Raw genomic sequence first — 18,939 nt, 5'->3', positions numbered from 1 at the left:
GCCGATTCCCGAACGAATTTGCGTTGGGTACTCGTCGCGTACGTCGTTTCCGTAAGCGTAAGGTTACCCCTGCTATATGAGGGGTAACCTTACGCCAGTCCGCCGTATGCCATGTTAAGTATGGCGCTGGGTCCGCGTCGGCTTTTTCCGTCGGTTACGTCGTTTTCCTAAGTCGTTCTTGAATACGACTTTACGTCAATGACGCTCACGTCTGCGTCATTGACGTTTTCCATCGTGAGCTGGAGCATGCGCACTGGGCTATTTTTCAGCCCGGCGCATTCGCAGTTCAATCGGCGCGGGGGCGCGCTTAATTTGAATACTAGCCGCCCCCTTTGAATTACGCGGCCATACGCCGGGCCATTTACACTACGACGCAAATTATGGAGCAAGTGTTTGGGGAATATGGCACTTGCTCCTGTAAGTTGTGGCGGCGTAGTGTAAATAGCTTACGCGACGCCGCCGCAGGATGTACGAGAATCTGGCCCATAGTCCTTAGAAATAGAGCAGAAGCTGCAAAGCATTCAGGGAATCCAGGAAGTTGTGGAAAGAGATGACCAGCATACAGGCAGCACTCACAACAAGATTTTTTCAAGTTAGCTTATATTGGATTGTCAAAAATAACTATTGTTTGCATTGTTATTACAATGATGATGTTAGAAAAAGAAAATGTAAGCTGGCACTATAAATTTAATTTAATGTTATTACAAAGATTGATCAAATATTCTATCTATCGCACTATCATAACATTGCGTCTATGGGGACAATGAAAGGGAATAAGCTGACCCCCACCCCAGCTGCTTTACTTACTCCATCCACCCTCTTCTATCTTTACTACGACCAATTCCAAAGCTTCCCGGCCTCAATACACAGAACTGTGCACACATATCTGAAACCGCCAGCAAATTAAAGCTGGAAATCCCTGGACAAATATACTTTTATTAGAAAAAGAAGAATCTCCACCTTCCTGTGAACAGAAGTGACTTCATTTTACGGAGTTCTAATTGAAAATCATTGCAGAGCCAACAAACCGGCGATACAATGATCTCAACTTCCTTCACTGATCGGTATTTAAAACAGAACTGACCTCTCTCAATCAACATTGACTATTTTTAATCCCTATGTTGCTAGCATTAGTAAATAAATAGGAAGGTATATTATTTTATTTAATTTTTTTTACATTTCTTCAGTTGCTTCCTGGTTTCTGGCCTAGGCCAAAATGATGTCCTACATCCCAAGGGCTAGATTCAGATAGATTAGTGGATCTTTAGATCCGCGTAACCTATCTGATTTACGATCCGCCGGCGCAAGTTTTTGAGGCAAGTGCTGTATTCAGAAAGCACTTGCCTCTGAAGTTGCGCCGGCGGATCATAAATCCCCCGGCGGAATTCAAATTCTGCGGCTAGGGGGTGTATAACATTTAACTCTGGCGCGTCCCCGCGCCGAACGAACGGCGCATGCGCCGCCCGTTAAATTTCCCAGCGTGCATTGCTCCAAATGACGTCGCTAGGATGTCATTGGTTTCGACGTGAACGTTAATTACATCCATCCGTATTCGCGAACGACTTACGCAAACGACGTAAAAAATTCAGAATTCAACCCGGGAACGACGGCCATACTTAACATAGGATACGCCGCATATAGCAGGGGTAACTATACGCCGGAAAAAGCCGAACGCAAACGACGTAAAAAAAAAAAAGCGCCAGGCGGGCGTTCGTTTCTGAATCGGCGGAACTCCTCATTTGCATATTTGTTGCGTACAAAAAACGAAACGCCACCTAGCGGCCGGCCTGGAATTGCAGCCTAAGATCCGACGGTATAAGTCACTTACACCTGTCGGATCTTAGGGAGATCTATGTGGAACCTGATTCTATGAATCAGGCGCATAGATACGACGGACGGAACTCAGAGATACGACGGCGTATCAGGAGATACGCCGTCGTATCTCTATCTGAATCCGGGCCCAGGAGTCTTCATGGGAGGAGGGGCTTTCTCAGCTTAAAGCGGTAGTAAACTCTCCCCCTCCGATGCTTCTTTTTAACTGTTCCATTTTATTAAGTTCTTACTACACATTACACAGTATAAATCATCCCCAATAACATATTTCTTACTTTTTTAAGAAGTTCGAAAATGTGTCCCTCCCGGAATAAGCCAGCGCCATCTTAGAGGGGTTACAAAGGTTTGTTTTACATTTTTTAAATAGGTTCCTTTAAGCTAGTGCATTGTTGGTTCACTTACCTTTTCCTTCGATTTCCCTTCTAGATGTTTTTTTTCTTTGTCTGAAGGGCGGCCTTTTCCCAGGATCGCGACGAGCTGTGGGCAGGATTTTTAGGCGAGGCCGCGGCTTCGGCCTAGTCTGCCACGATCCTGGGAAAAGGCCACGGACTCTAGGCCGAAGCCGAAGATTCAAACTGCACTACTGTGATCAGGAGAAGTACGGCCAAATGAGCTTTGGCCGTACTTCTCCTTTAACTACTTGCCGACCTGCCGACGTCGTTTTACGGCGGGAGGTTGGCCCCCCGGTGCGAGAGCCCGTAGCTCTACGTCGGCTCTCTCGCAGGCCACTAGGGGCGCGTGCCTGGCGGGCGCGATTGCCGCCGGGCACAAGCGATTGCTCGTTACAGAGACGTAAACACACAGTTCTTGGTCCTGTCAGGGGGGGAAATGCGGATCCTCTGTTCATACAATGTATGAACAGAAGATCAGTGATTTCCCCTAGTGAGGCCACCCCCCCTCTACAGTTAGAACACACCCAGGGAACATACTTAACCCCTTCCCCGCCCCCTAATGTTAACCCCTTCACTGCCAGTGGCATTTTTATAGTAATCCAATGCATTTTTATAGCACTGATCGCTATAAAAATGCCAATGGTCCTAAAAATGTGTCAAAAGTGTCCGAAGTGTCCGCAATAATGTCGCAGTACCGAAAAAAAATGGCTGATCGCCGCCATTACTAGTAAAAAAAAAAAAATATTGATAAAAATGCCATAAAAATACCCCCTATTTTGTAAACGCTATAACTTTTGCGCAAACCAATCAATAAACGCTTATTGCGATTTTTTTTTTTACGAAAAATATGTAGAAGAATACGTATCGGGCCTTAACTGAGGAAAAAAATTTTTTTTTTATATATTTTTGGGGGATATTTATTACAGTAAAAAATATTATTTTTTTTCAAAATTGTCGCTCTATTTTTGTTTATAACGCAAAAACTAAAAACCACAGAGGTGATCAAATACCACCAAAAGAAAGCTCTATTTGTGGGAAAAAAAGGACGCCAATTTTGTTTGGGAGCCACGCCGCACGACCGCGCAATTGTCAGTAAAAGCGACGCAGTCCCGAATCGCAAAAAGTGCTCTGGTCTTTGACCAGCAATATGGTCCGGGGGTTAAGGTGGAGGTTCACCCGGAAATGAAAATTTTTAACATTAGATTGAGGCTCATTTTGTCAAGGGGAATCGGGTAGTATTTTTAAAATCGAAGCCGTACTTACCGTTCTAGAGATACATCTTCGCTGCCGCTTCTGGTTATGGGCTGCGGGACTGGGCATTCCTATTTGATTGACAGTCTCCCGACAGGCTTCCGACGGTCGCATACATCGCGTCACGATTTTCCAAAAGTAGCCGAACGTCGGTGCGAAGGCGCCGTATAGAGCCGCGCCGACGTTCGGCTTCTTTCGGCTACTCGTGACACGATAAATGCGACCGTAGGAAGCCTGTCGGAAGACTGTCAATCAAATAGGAACGCCCAGTCCCGAAGACCATACCCGGAAGCGGCAGCGAAGATGCATCTCTAAAACGAGGGTGAACTCCCGCTTTAAGTGGTTAATATTTAGGCCAAGTGCAATGAACCACTATCTCAAACCTACGGACACAGGATTGCTTCTGCTGCTCAGTCTACTCTTGCTTTTCATTGCGCATCACCTGCACTTCTGTTCTCGGGTTTGCTTTTTATTATTATATGATAATCCAATTCCAACTTTTAGAAACCGGTTTACTAGTTAAGTGAGTGGTGCCAATATAGACTCAGAGCACATTTTCTAATTCAGCATCCATAGTCCCAAATGATACTACCCTACAGCACTGCGCAGTAATCAGCAAACCATGTGGGATGATGTGATACTCCAGCTGGACTGCAATTCTGTGATAAGTTGAAAACACTACAGAGTTATGGAGACCACAGAAAGGACGCCTCAATTCTCGCAGTAATTGTTTCACATGATCCATGTGGAATATGACTCATTTTGGTGACTGCACTGGGCTATGAACAAGCTGTGGGGAAAATATGTTGTTTTGTAATATTTAACCCTTCCCATAAAAGCTGATGATGACGGGGATCTACGAGGGCTGTATTACAAAAGTGGCCATAGCTTTTGTAATACCTTATGTAGATCGTTCAAATTTCACATGCTGGTGGAGTAAAGGCCCGTACACACGATCCAATTTTACGACAATAATTGTCTGATGGACGTGTTGTGTTGGATAATCCGTGTGTATGCTCCATCAGACAATTGTTGGAGGAATTAACGACAACAGATGTTGGCTGTTCATGCTCACCAATTGTTGGGAAATAAATCTGTTATGTCGGATTATCTGAGCGTGTTTACACAAATCCGTCCAACTAAAATCCAAAGTAAAAACACGCATGCTCAGAACCAACACTGAGACAACATTAGCAGAATTTGCCCAAAAGGGTGGCGCTAAAGAGCATAAAAAACACATACCGTATTTATCGGGGTATAACACACACTTTTTTCCCCTTAAAATCAGGGGAAAATCGTGTGTGTTTTATACGCCGATCCCTGGTGTCTGAGGGAAGAGGAGCGAGCGCCGCTGAATTACATAGAGCCGTGATCTCCTTCCTGTGTATCCGGCGCTCTGTCACGCACAGCCACGCCTCCTGGCCCCGCATTGGACCACTGTACTGTCTATCATATGAGCAGGGGCAGGAGGTGTGGCTGTGAGTGACGGAGCGCCGAGTACAGAGGAAGGAGATCTATGTAATTCAGTGGCGCTCGCTCCTCTTCCCTCAGACAGCAGGTATGATCTGACACTGAAAGGTGAGACTGCAGATGGGCACTGAACAGGCAGGGCATTTTGGTAAATGTATAGGCTGCAGATGGGCACTAATCAGGCTGCAGTGAGGAGCAATGCTGCAGATGGGCGCAGATCAGGCTGCATTGAGGCTGCAGATGGGCACAGATCAGGCTGCATTGAGGCTGCAGATGGGCACAGATCAGGCTGCATTGAGGCTGCAGATGGGCACAGATCAGGCTGCATTGAGACTGCAGATGGGCACAGATCAGGATGCATTGAGACTGCAGATGGGCACAGATCAGGCTGCAGATGGGCACAGATCAGGCTGCATTGAGGCTGCAGATGGGCACAGATCAGGCTGCATTGAGACTGCAGATGGGCACAGATCAGGCTGCATTGAGGCTGCAGATGGGCACAGATCAGGCTGCATTGAGGCTGCAGATGGGCACAGATCAGGCTGCATTGAGGCTGCAGATGGGCACAGATCAGGCTGCATTGAGACTGCAGATGGGCACAGATCAGGCTGCATTGATGCTCAGATACTATTATTTTGTAGAACAGCTACATACAAATAACTACAGAGCTGTAAATACATTTAATTGAAGTGATGTTGTTCTAAGGAAAAGGTTTAAAGACGTGTTCTGCAGATAATACGACAGCATTATCTAATTTGCTCTAGGCTTGCACATATTCATTACTGGCACTTTTTACCACTTTGTTAAATCTATACAAGAATTGTCCGGCGTTTTAAGGCCGCTTTTGCTCAAACGAGGATATAATGAATAAACACAGCTGGAGATCTTCAAAGTCCTCGCTGCAGCACATCTTTCATTGCGATCCCATCTATAAATAGTTTATTTCTTAAGCTCATTCTAATAAAATAAAAAAAGGGTTTCTCCATGAGACTTTTCTTTCACACGCTTCTCTTCGTGTGCTTGAGGGAAAAAAAAGACAACGACACTGACCGATGCCATGAGGATATGAAAAATGCAAAATAGAGATTGGGGGATGAGCAAGAACGGGACAGCTAATGGCTGACATTGTCTGAAGGAGCCTCCAGAAACCAGAGAGAATCCGCTCATCTTTCCATTTCCACTAATGCAACCCCAAAGGCGCGCAATTTTATGCCGCGATTCTACCGTAACTTGAAGCAATGCCTGTGTATTCTTGAGGTCCTGGACCTCAAGTCGCATCAAAGTGGGACCAAAGTATTGCAGGGACTACTTTGAAGTCGCACAGATAGGAACGGTACTCATTGTAAATCATGGGGAACGACTTGTCAAGCGACTTTGCAGTCCCAACTCGCATGATAAGTCGCACTAGGGGAAACCGAGCCTAAGGCCCCTTTCACACTGAGGAGTTTTTCAGGCGGTTTAGCGCCTAAATACCGCCTGAAAAAATCCTGTTCTGCAGTCTCAATGTGAAAGCCCAAGGGCTTTCATACTGAGGCGATGCGCTGGCGGGAGGACAAAAAATCTCCTGCCAGCAGCATCTTTGGAGCGGTGAGAAGAGTGGTGTGTTTACCTCTCCTCCACTGCTCCTTCCCATTGAAAACAATGGGACAGCACCGTAATACCGTCGGCAATGCGCCTCTGCAGAGGCGCATTGCGGGCGGCATTAACCCTTTTTCAGCCGTTAGCGGAGGTTAATACCACCACTAGCGGCCGAATACCACCGCATTCCGACGGTATAGCGCTGCTAAAAACAGCGGCGCGATACCATCACCGCACATCGCGCACCAGTGTGAAATGGGCCTAAGTGTGAATGTGTTTGCCATGAATATTTTAAATCCAGAGGATCGGTGTATTCACCTTTACTAAAAATCTGCCTAAATGCAGAACGAGTCCAGAGACGGGAAACAAAAATGGTGAAAAGTCTGGAGGATAAAACATATCGCAAGCAACTTCAGGAACTTAAAGTGATTATAAAGGTAAATAAAAAAAACATGTCTATTCTTACCTGCTGGAGTGGCCCAGAACCTCCTCTTTTTGGGTCCCCCGCCGGTGCTCCTGGCCCCTCCCCTCTGTCCAGTGCACCCATGGGAAGCCGTTTCCATTGACGCAGACAGCGGGACTCGGCCCCGCCCCCCAGTCACTGGCTTTGATTGACAGCTTGGGGAGCCAATGGTTCCCAGTGCCCAGCAAAGCCAACAAGACCCGGAAGTAAGGGATGGGAAGAACTGCAGACGTGCTCAGTGCTGGATTAAATGAGGGCTCAGGTAGGTAAAGGAGGGGGGGTTAAGGGGAGATGCTGACACCTAAAAAAAATTTACCTTAATGCCGGATACATTAAGGTAAAAAATATTTAGGATTTACAACCACTTTAACCACTTGCCGACATTATACTGCGGCAGGTTGGCACGGCTGCGCGGAACGCCGTAAGTGTACGGCGGTGCCTTTATTGGCAATAGCTCCACAGAGATTCAATGTAAACAGACAGATCCCCGTTCTGACAAGGGATGAGAGAGAGAGATCTGCTGTTCCTAGTGATTAAGAACAGCAATCTGTCTCCTCCTTCAGTGAGTCCCCTATCCCCCACAGTTAGAAACACCTCCCTAGGAAACACTTTAAGCCCTTGATCGCCCCCTAGTGTTAATATCTTCCTTGCCAGTGTCATTTATACAGTAATCAGTGGTTATTTTTAGCACTGATTGCTGTAAAAATGTCACTGGTCCCAAAAAAGTGTCAAAAATGTTGCAGTCCCGCTAAAAAACGCTGTTCAACGCCATCCCACATCTTTCGCTCCCCAGCTGACCCCGCACCTAGACGCCATCGCATCTGATTGGGACTCCCCGCACCGCGATCGATCTGTACACATCCAGACAGAGCCCTTATTCAGCGCATGCAGTCCTAGTGCCGGGTAGGCACCTACAAAGACTGTGGACCAATAAAAACAACCTTTACCCCTGGATCCGGTATACCACCATTAAGAAGTGAAGGAGGCCCCAAGTACAACAGAGGAGCCGTGGGAGATCCCAGAGCCGTCGGAGGCATACTTCTTGCACTTTACCCCTGTAGGGGTTAGTGCCTCTGGTGAGTGGGGACCCAAGAGGGGGAGCACCGCGACCACTGCGTGGAATTCTCACTAATGTTCATTTGAGCACCCACCTTTATAGGTGCACCTTTGCAAGCACGGATTCTATCATTCCTTGGATGGACTTTGTACTTAGTTATAATTTATTTTCATGAAGATTGTCTTCTTTATTGCACTATATCATTGGACTATTTTTATTACATTATATTTATTATCTTATGAAGAACTGTTTTTCTCACCGCACTATATTATTGGATTTTTTGTATTATATATTTTTCCTTATGATTATGATTTTTCATATGAGTGTATAACACTCACCTAGTGGAAACACACACAGGCTAGCCTACAGCCTACCAGTGACAGCACAGTTTGGTTTATTTGATTGTTATATAACTGTATGTGTTTTTGGTTTACTTTTGCATGCCAGCACCTAGTTACTGTTATTACACTTAGTATTTAGCTGGTATTCAGTTGCTGTTTTCACAATTTATGCTGGCTTTATAATCACTACACTTATATACGCACCCCTCAGGGTCACTGTTCACAACTACAATTTGATACAGTTTATAAGTAGGGCAGCGCCATTACCCCATCCCACTTCCAATTCAACGCCATTACTGCCGACGCCGCCCCCGCCCAACACCATTACTGGTAAAAAATAACAATAATAATAAAAATGCCATAAATATATCATCATTTTGTAGACACTATGGCCCAGATTCTCGAAGGCGTTACGGCGGCGCAACACCATTAGAGCCGTTGAAACACCTCATCTGGCCCCCGGGTATCTATGCGACTGATTCTTAGAATCAGTTGCGCATAGGTACCCATTAGATCTGACAAGCGTAAGGCTGTTACGCTGTCAGATCTTAAAAGTAATTTTTTTTCCCGCCGATAGGTGTCGCATCGTCGCTTTTCCCCGTCGTCTATGCAAATGAGGTAAGTACGGCGATTCCCGAACATACGTGAGGTCGACGCAGCGAATTAACGTCGTTTGCGTAGCGTACCCGACGCGTAAGGTTGCCCCTGCTATTAGCAGGGGCAACCAATGTTAACTATGGCCGTCGTTCCCGCGTCGAATTGAATCAAAATTACGTCGTTTGCGTAAGACGTCCGTGAATGGCGCTGGACGCCATTTACGTATACATCTAGGCAAATGACGTCGGGGCGACGTCATTTAGCGCAATGCACGTCGGGTAATTTACCCGACGGAGCATGCGCAGTACGCTCGGCGCGGGAGCGCGCCTAATTTAAATGGTGCCCGCCCCATTTGAATTGGGCGGGCTTGCGCCGAGCAATCTAACGATACACCGCCGCAAGTTTACAGGTAAGTGTTCTGAGAATCAGGATTTAAACCTGTAGACCTGCGGCGGTGAAACGTAGAGCTCATACATTACGCTGCCCAGGAGCAACGCTAATGTATGAGAATCTGGGCCTATAACTTTTGCGCTAACCTTATTGCAATTTTTTTTACCAAAAATATGTAGAAGAATACATATCGGCCTAAACTGATAAGGAAATTCGTTTTTTTTTTATATTTTTTGGGGGATATTTTTTATAGCAAAATGTACAAAATATTGTTTTTTTTTCAAAATTGTTGCTCTATTTTTGTTTATAGTGCTAAAAATAAAAACCGCAGAGGTGATCAAATACCACCAAAAGAAACCTCTATTTGTGGGGAAAAAAAGGACGTCAATTTTGTTTGGGAGCCACGTCGCACGACCGCGCTATTGTCTGTTAAAGCGACGCAGTGCCGAATCGCAAAAAGTGCCCCGGTCTTTGGCCAGAAAAATGGTCCGGGGCTGAAGTGGTTAAGGACATCCTCATTGATATAATGCATATACATCTCGCTCTAAGATCGATTTCCTAACCAAGGACCCCCTTTTGATATTCCCTGCATGCTTCAAAAAGTAATTATTCTTTAAAAGGCTCATCTCTGCGCAGACCCAAGACTGCTGACCTTTCCAATGACATCGTTCTCCAAAGGAAACAGTTAATATTTTCAAATTTCATTCCCTGGATGATTCTATATATGGAGCCATAAGAGGAATCTTCTCTCCCAAGGCTCCTGGCGACCAGGCAAAGACAAACATACTTCTCTGGCGCTGGTCTCCTAGCAACCCGGCTAAGCTAAGCAAGCGCAAGGAAAGCCAATGTCATCAACTTCCTCCGCTGCTCTCGTACACCAGGCTGTTCCAAGCTGCATCTATGAGAGTATACATAGGAAAGTTGTAGTGAAATAGAAGATGGCCATAATTAACCACTTCCATACCAGGCACTTACGCACCTTCCCGCCCAGGCCAATTTTCAGCTCTCAGCGCTGTCGCACTTTGAATGACAATTGCGCGGTCATGCTACACTGTACCCAAACAAAATTGCCGTCCTTTTTTCCCCACAAATAGAGCTTTCGTTTTGTGGTATTTGATCACCTTTTTTATCAGATACGTTACGCCGCAAATTAGGGCGCGAGTTCCGTATTCAGAAAGAACTTGCGCCCTAAGTTACGGCGGCGTAACGCATGTGGTCCGGCGTAAGCCCGCGTAATTCAAATGGGGATGATGTGGGCATCGTTTTATTTAAATTTAGTGTGACCCCACGCCGTTCGTGAAAGAATCCCAGTGCGCATGCTCGAAATTCAAAGCCAGTGTCAATCAAAGCCAGTGACTGGGGGGGCGGGGCCGAGTCCCGCTGTCTGCCTCAATGGAAACAGCTTCCCATGGGTGCACTGGACAGAGGGGAGGGGCCAGGAGCACCGACGGGGGACCCAAAAAGAGAAGGTTCTGGGCCACTCTGTGCCATTCCAGCAGATAAGAGTAGACATGTTTTTTTTTTTATTATTATTTATTTACCTTTATAATCCCAGTGCGCATGCTCGAAATTCCGCCGCAAATCGTCAATGCTTTCGACGTGAACGTAACTTACGTACAGCCCTATACGCGAACGACTTACGCAAGCGACGTTAAATTTGCAAAATTTGACGCGTGAACGACGTCCATACTTAACATTGCGTACGCCTCATAGACCCAGGTGTAACCTTACGCCGGAAAAAGCCTAACGTAAACGACGTAAAAAAATTGCGCCGGGCGGACGTACGTTTCTGAATCGGCGTAACTACCTAATTTGCATATTCCTCGCGGAAATATACGGAAGTGCCATCTAGCGGCCAGCGTAAATATGCAGCCTAAGATAAGACACTTACGGCGGTCGGATCTTAGGGAAATCTATGCGTAACTGATTCTATGAATCAGTCGCATAGATACGACCCACCACACTCAGAGTAACGACGGCGTATCCGGAGATACGCCGTCGGAACTCCGTTGTGAATCCGGGCCTGAGTTTATTTTTTTTCTGTACATTTTTTTGTAAATAAGTAAGTTTTCTCTTTCAATTACGGACACTGATATGGCGGCACTGATGGACACCAATGAGGTAGTACTGATGGGCACCGATAAGGTGGCACTGATGGGCACTGATAGGCGGCGCTGGTATGTGGCACTGATGGGTACCCATGGGCGGCACTGATAGGCACTCATGGGCGGCACTCATGGGCGGCACAGATGGGCACTCATGGGCGGCACTGATAGGTACTTATGGGTGGCACTGATGGGTACTTATGGGTGGCACAGATGGGCACTGATAGGTGGGCACTGGGCATGGATGGGCACTGAGGGGTGGCACTGATAGACACTGTGGGGTGGCACTGATGGACACTGAGGGGTGGCACTGATGGATCCATGTTGCCAGTCAGTGCCCATTTGTGGGCACTGATTGGCATCTTTTTTTTACTGCCCTTTTTTTATTTTTATTACTGACTTTTTTTTTTATTGCCCCTTATTTTTTATTTTGTTTTGCCCTTCCCTGGTGGTCCAGTGTGGGCAATCGAGGGGGGGCTGCGCTGATAAACAATCAGCGCGAACCCCCCCTGTCAGGAGAGCCGCCGATCGGCTCTCCTGTACTCGTGTCTGTGAGACGCGAGTGAGGAAGAGCCATGAACGGCTCTTCCTGTTTACATCGTGATCAGCCGTGATTGGACACGGCTGATCACGTGGTAAAGAGCCTCCGCTGGAGGCTCTTTACCGAGATCTGAGATGCAGGGTGTCAGACTGACACCCCGCATCACTGATCGCCGCGCTGAAATCCTGCAGGACGTCAATAGACGTACAGTCAGGATTTCAGAACCACTTCCCGGGCGTCAATCTCCTATTGACCGGGCGGGAAGTGGTTAAAGCCCAACTCCGGGTAAATAAAAAATGATCCCTTGGAATGGGGTTGTGCCCGCACTGCAAGGGCTAATTACTTATTTATGTCTCACCACTTAATGACCGCCCTATAGAAGGGGTGGCCCATGTGCTCAGAATCACATATACACAGTATCTCACAAAAGTGAGTACACCCCTCATATTTTTGTAAATATATTATTATATCTTTTCATGTGACAACACTGAAGAAATGACACTTTGCTACAATGTAAAGTAGTGGCCCAGATTCAAGTAGATTTGCGCAGGCACAGGGCAACGATTTTGCCCTGCGCCCACGCAAATATTTTGCGCTGCCCTCGATTCACGGAGCAGTAGCTCCATAAATTGCGAGGGCGTAAGCACGCGCAATGTAAATGATCCCGCCGGGGGCGGGAATCATTTAAATTAGGCACGCTCCCGCGCCGAGCGTACAGCGCATGCTCCGTCGGGAAACTTTCCCGACGTGCATTGCGGCAAATGACGTCGCAAGGACGTCATTTGCTCCAAAGTGAACGTGAATAGCGTCCAGCGCCATTCACGATTCACTTACGCAAACGACGTAAAATTCGAACGCTGCGACGCAGGGAACGTGGGTATCCTATAGCATTGGCTGCGCCTGCTATTAGGATGTGTAACGTTACGCGAAACCCAACGTACGCAAACTACGTAATTTGCGTACGCAGGGCTCGCGCAACGTTGTGAATCGGTGTTAGTATGCAATTTGCATACTATACACAGATCACAATGGGAGCGCCCCCTAGCGGTCATCGCTAGAATGCAGCCTAAAATCTGCGTGGCATAAGAGCCTTATGCCACGCAGATTTTAGGCTGCAGTCGGCGTAGCGATGTTCCTGAATCAGGAGCATTCGCTACGCCGGAGCAAGTAAGCAATTGCGCCGTGTAACCTATGGTTACACAGGCGCAATTGCTTCTTGAATCTGGGCCAATGAGTGTACAGCTTTTATAACAGTGTAAATTTGCTGTCCCCTCAAAATAACTCAACACACAGCCATTAATGTCTAAACCTCTGGCAACAAAAGTGAGTACACCCCTAAGTGAAAATTTCTAAATTGGGCCCAAAGTGTCAATATTTTGTGTGGGGGGGATGCCATTAACCACTAGCCGACCAGCCGCTGCAGTTTTACGGCTGTGCGAAATCACAACCCCATTGGGAGAGCGCTTCCCATGAAGGGGGTTAGCTCTTGCGGGGGGGGGGGAGCCGAGACAGCTGCCGAGGGACCCCAGAAGACGAGGATCGGGGCCACTCTGTGCAAAACGAACTGCACAGTGGAGGCAAGTATGACATGTTTGTTATTTAAAACAAAAAATACCTTTACAACCCCTTTAAGCAGAGCACACAATACATGCCACACACGGAGTACATTGCTAAGGTAACTAAATCCCATTCAGTATTCAGCACAATGAAGTGTAGAAAGTCCCCAATGTGTACTTATGTAATTGGAATTATAAGAAAAACAAATACAAATATCTTCTGCTATTGTGACTGTTACAGCGTACAAGTTTATTCAGAGGGGACCTCAAACCTGTTTGTTTTAGGCAGCGACTTGTACATTATGTGTGATTTATAAAGTAGAACTTTAATCAGTATTTTACAGACATGGAGAGCAAGGGATGTGATATGTTATATGTATTTTCAAGCTAAATGTTGTACATAGAAATGCAAAGTGTAAAAAGTAGGGGTTGACCGATTATCGGTGCAGCCGGTTATCGAGGGGGATATTCATTTTTTTTTAAGAATCTGTATCGGTCACAGACTTGCCGACATTACCGATATTGCTCTCGCCCTGGTGGGGCAGCCATCTTTTTGGGGCCGAATATGTCATCATCAGCTCGGATAGAAGAAGCCAGGTCCCAGATGGTTTTGCGCTGCAGGCCCGTGCACTGGGCCGGCAAACCTTTCTGACAGTCTGCAAGGACATATTGGTTTTGACGTGAACGTAAATGACGTCCAGCCCCATTCACAGACGACTTACGGAAACAACGTAAATTTTTCAAAATTTTACGCGGGAACGATGTCCATACTTAACATTGGTACGCCGCATGTACGCCACCATATAGCAGGGGTAACTTTACGCCGGGAAAAGCCTAACATAAACTACGTATCTGTACTGCTTCGGCCGGGCGTACGTTCGTGAATTTGCGTATCTAGCTGATTTACATATTTCTAGGCGAAAATCAGCGTACACGCCCCTAGCGGCCAGCGTAAATATGCAGTTAAGATCCGAAGGCGTAAGGGACTTACGCCGGTCGGATCTAATAGAAATCTACGCGTAACTGATTCTATGAATCAGGCGCATAGATACGACGGCTCAGACTCAGAGATACGATGGCGTATCTCCTTTGAGAATCTGGCCCTAAGTAGGCATATTGGTAACGCCACTGGCCCAGATTCAAAAAGCAATTGCGTCTGCGTAACCATAGTTACGCAGCGCAATTGCTTACTTGCGCCGGCGTTTCGAATGCTCCTGATTCAGGAACCTCGTTACGCCGACTGCAGCCTGAGGCCCCGTACACACGATAGAATCCATCCGCTGAAAAATCCCAGCAAATGGGTTTCAGCGGATAGATCCTATGGTGTGTACACGCCAGCGGATCTGTTTCCGCGGATATATCTCCCCTGGGATGGATTCCAGCAGATCGAATATTTGCTGACATGCCAAACAAATCCATCTGCTGGAATCCATCCCAACGGATGGATCCGCTGGTCTGTATAGACTCACCGGATCCATCCGTCCGAAGGGATCCCCCGCATGCGTCGTAATGATTCGACGCATGCGTGGAATTCCTTATATGACAGCGTCGCGCACGTCGCCGCGTCATAATCGCGGCGACGGCGCGACACGTCATCGCCAGAGGATTTCGGCGCGGATTTCAATGCGATGGTGTGTACACTCCATCGCATAGAAATCCGCGGAAATCCTTCAGAGGATTTATCCGTGGAAACGGTCCGCTGGACCGTATCCGCGGATAAATCCTCCCGTGTGTATGGGGCCTAAGATATGACTAGCATAAGGCTCTTATGCCAGTCATATCGTAGGCTGCATTCTTACGATGGCCGCTAGGGGGCGTTCCCGTAGTGGTCAGCGTATAGTATGCAAATTGCATACTAACGCCGATTCACAACCCTACGCGAGCCCTGCGTACGCTGTTTACGTCGTTTGCGTACGTCGGTTTTTGCGTAAGGCTGCCCCTGATATTATAGCAGGGGCAGCCAATGCTACGTATACCCGTCGTTCCCGCGTCGTGTTTTTGAAAAATTACGTCGTTTGCGTAAGTGAATCGTGAATGACGCTGGACGCCATTCACGTTCACTTTGAAGCAAATGACATCCTTGCGACGTCATTTACCGCAATGCACGTCGGGAAAGTTTCCCGACGGAGCATGCGCACTACGCTCGGCGTATTTAAATGATCCACGCCCCCTACGGGATCATTTAAATTACGCGCCCTTACGCCGGGCAGTTTTCCGGAGCGCACATGCAATTTACGGAGCTACTGCTCCGTGAATCAAGCATAGCGCAGGAAATTTACGGAGGCGCAGCGGCAAACCGGTGCGCTGCGCCTCCGTAAAAAATGGGCAAAGCTACCTGAATCTACCCCACTGTTTAGTCTGTCCAGCCAGGATGTTCAGTGAGTGAATGTAAAACAACTTATGGAGCAGAATAGGAAAGTACAGGTATGTTTACGTGTTTGGGAAATGTTCACTTTAATGTGACATCCGAAAAAATGACAAGGACTCGGCGTGCCCTAAGTAGCAGCTCTAAAACTTGTCACTACATCTGCTGCTAATCTGTCTTGTACAGGAGCTATTGCATGCATGACATATCCCTGCAGTGCTAATCAACATGTCCCTCTAATTCTCAGATCCCATTTCACCATGATGAAATGATGGCAGCAGCAGGATAGAGCCAGTTGTCTCTAGCAGAGAGCCGCGTCCTATAAATTCAGTTTTAGAATGCGGATCTAGACACAAAGGGCGATGCTGAAATTCCCCTATCTCCACACCCACTGCATTTTATTATGACCGATAGCTTGCTCTGAAGGAGCCCTGTCCCTAATGCTTTGGTCGGCACACATTCAACACACTGTAAACTGCTCGGCTTCCAGCAGCAGCGTGACGCATTGCAGAGACTACGACAGGAATCCTTTGGGACTGCATATGAAACACTGCACAGAGGGGATTGTAGAAGAGAAGGATTCCCCACTTACCCTTATAAGGCCTTGACTATTTCTAGCACCCGTCCGTTATTCAAAACCATTTCACTACTAGCCCCCCGCCTGGGTTCTGAGCTCACAAAGTGAATGGGGTTATGTCATTGCAGCTGTCAATAACGCGTAAAGTTGTTTACTAGTGTCTTTTTTTTTTTTGCAAGCACCATTTGAAATTATAAATAATGCTCCATAAGGCTTAAGCAAAAATGAATGCTTCTGTGACTTATTGGAAACTATTGGGTAGATTCAGGTAGGGGCGCGCTAATTTGCGGCGGCGGAGCCTAGCGTGTTTACACTACGCCGCCTTAAGTAAGAGAGGCAAGTACATGATTCTCAAAGCACTTGCCTCCTTACTTAGGGCGGCGTAGTGTAAACGCGGCGGGCGTAAGGGCGCCTAATTCAAATGGGTTGGAGGAGGGCGTGTTTAATGGTAATGAGGCTTGACCTCATGTTTTTGACGTCTTTTAGCTACTGCGCATGCGCCAGGCGCCTACATTTCCCAGTGCGCATTGCGGCTAAGTACGCCGTACGGGCCTTTTGATTTTGACGTGGACGTAAACGACGTAACTCCCGATTCGCGGAAAACTTACGCAAACAACGTAAAAAATTTGAACCTTGCGGCGGGAACGGCGGCCATACTTTAACATTGTTATTCCACCTAATAGGTGGAATAACTTTAGGCCTCCTAAGGCCTTACGGAAACGGCATAAATCGACTGCGGCGGCCGGGCGTACGTTTGTGAATCGGCGTACAAACTCATTTAGATAATCTACGCCGACCGCAATGGAAGCGCCACCTAGCGGCCTTCCGAAAAATTGCAATCTAAGATACGACGGCGCAAGCCGTCGTATCTTAGATATGTTTAAGCGTATCTCTGTTTGAGCATACGCTTAAACATACGTTGGCGTAGATTCTGAGTTAGGCCGGCTTATCTACAGATAAGTCGGCCTAACTCTCACTGAATCTACCTACATGAGCCATTGCACACAATGCAGACACGCTGGTCCTATTATTGAGCACCATTTATGATAACTGGGGCAGGTTTTGTCGTAGCGCAGGGAGATAGATATTCCAACTTACATTTTTAAAGTGACACGAAGACCCCTTTCACACTGAGGAGTTTTCAGGCGGTTTATCGCTAAAAACAGCGCCTAAATACCGCCTGAAAAACTCCTGCCCTGCAGTCTCAGTGTGAAAGCCAGAGTGCTTTTACACTGAGGCGATGCGCTGGCGGGACTGCTCCAAAAGTCCTGCTAGAAGCATCTTTTCAGCGGTGAGAGGAGCGGTGTGTTTACTGCTCCTCCATTGCTCTGCAGAGAAGCATTGCCGGCGGTATTAACCCTATTTGGCCGCTAGCGGGGGTTAAAACCGCTAGCAGCCGAATACCGCCATGGCAATTCCGATGGTATGGCGGCGCTATACCGCCACCGCACCTCACAACCCCAGTTTGAAAGGGGCCTAAAGGTTCACAAACAAACATGTCATACTTACCTCCACTGTGCAGTTCGTTTTGCACAGAGTGGCCCCGATCCTCCTGTTCTGGGGTCCCACGGTGGCTCTCCCGGCTCCTCACCGCAATAGACAACCCCCCTCTGGGAAGCTCGCTCCCGAAGGGGTTACCTTGCGGGCGAACTTCCGTGTCAAACAGTCTGTGTCCATAGCCGCCGAGTGTATGACTCGGCCCCGGTGTCCGCTTCATTGGATTTGATTGTCAGCAACGGGAGCCAATGGCTGTGCTGCTATCAATCTATCCAATGAAGAGCCAAGAAGATGTGGAGAGATGGACGCAGGATCGTGCCCATGGAAATTCGGGGCTCAGGTAAGTAAAACGGGGGCTCGGGGGTGGGGGATGTCGCAGACAGTGCAAGTGTAGTGCATAGGATGCATGAGGGGGGAAAAACATGAAGGTTTACAACCCCTTTAACTTCCAAATTTTAGCTATGCTAAAGAAAATCTGGGTCTGTTTCAGCTCAGAATGGAGCCCTTTGGTATCCTTGCCTTGGGTGACAAAGGACCTTGTCCAGTCACTGTTGGCATATTATGCAATATACACGCACAGGCCACTTTATTCGATTCACCTTGCTAGTACCAGGTTGGACCCTCTTTTGCCTTCAGAACTGCCCTAATTCTTCGTGGCATAGATTCAACAAGATGTTAGAAACTTTCCTCAGAGATTTTGGTCCATATTGACATAATAACATTACACAGTTGCTGCAGATCCATGATGCGAATCTCCTGTTCTACCACATTCCAAAGGTGCTCTATTGGATAAGATCTGGTGAGTGTGGGTGCCATTGGAGTACATGGACCTCATTGTCCAGTGGTGAGATGATTGGAGCTTTGTGACATGGGACATTATCCTGCTGGAGCCAATCAGAAGTATACTTACCTGCTCTGTGCAGTGG

At 47.3% G+C, this 18,939-nt stretch overlaps 1 protein-coding gene across 3 annotated transcripts in view; it reads right to left on the bottom strand.

Annotated features, from left to right (window-relative positions):
- Positions 1-18,939, bottom strand: part of TTC7A (tetratricopeptide repeat domain 7A) — a 489,583-nt gene that overhangs the window by 304,003 nt on the left and 166,641 nt on the right. The gene's annotated exons all lie outside the window — the stretch shown is intronic.

This window comes from Rana temporaria, chromosome 4 (assembly GCF_905171775.1).
Source record: "Rana temporaria chromosome 4, aRanTem1.1, whole genome shotgun sequence".
Lineage (NCBI taxonomy): Eukaryota > Metazoa > Chordata > Amphibia > Anura > Ranidae > Rana > Rana temporaria.
This window is presented reverse-complemented; position numbering and strand designations above follow the sequence as displayed.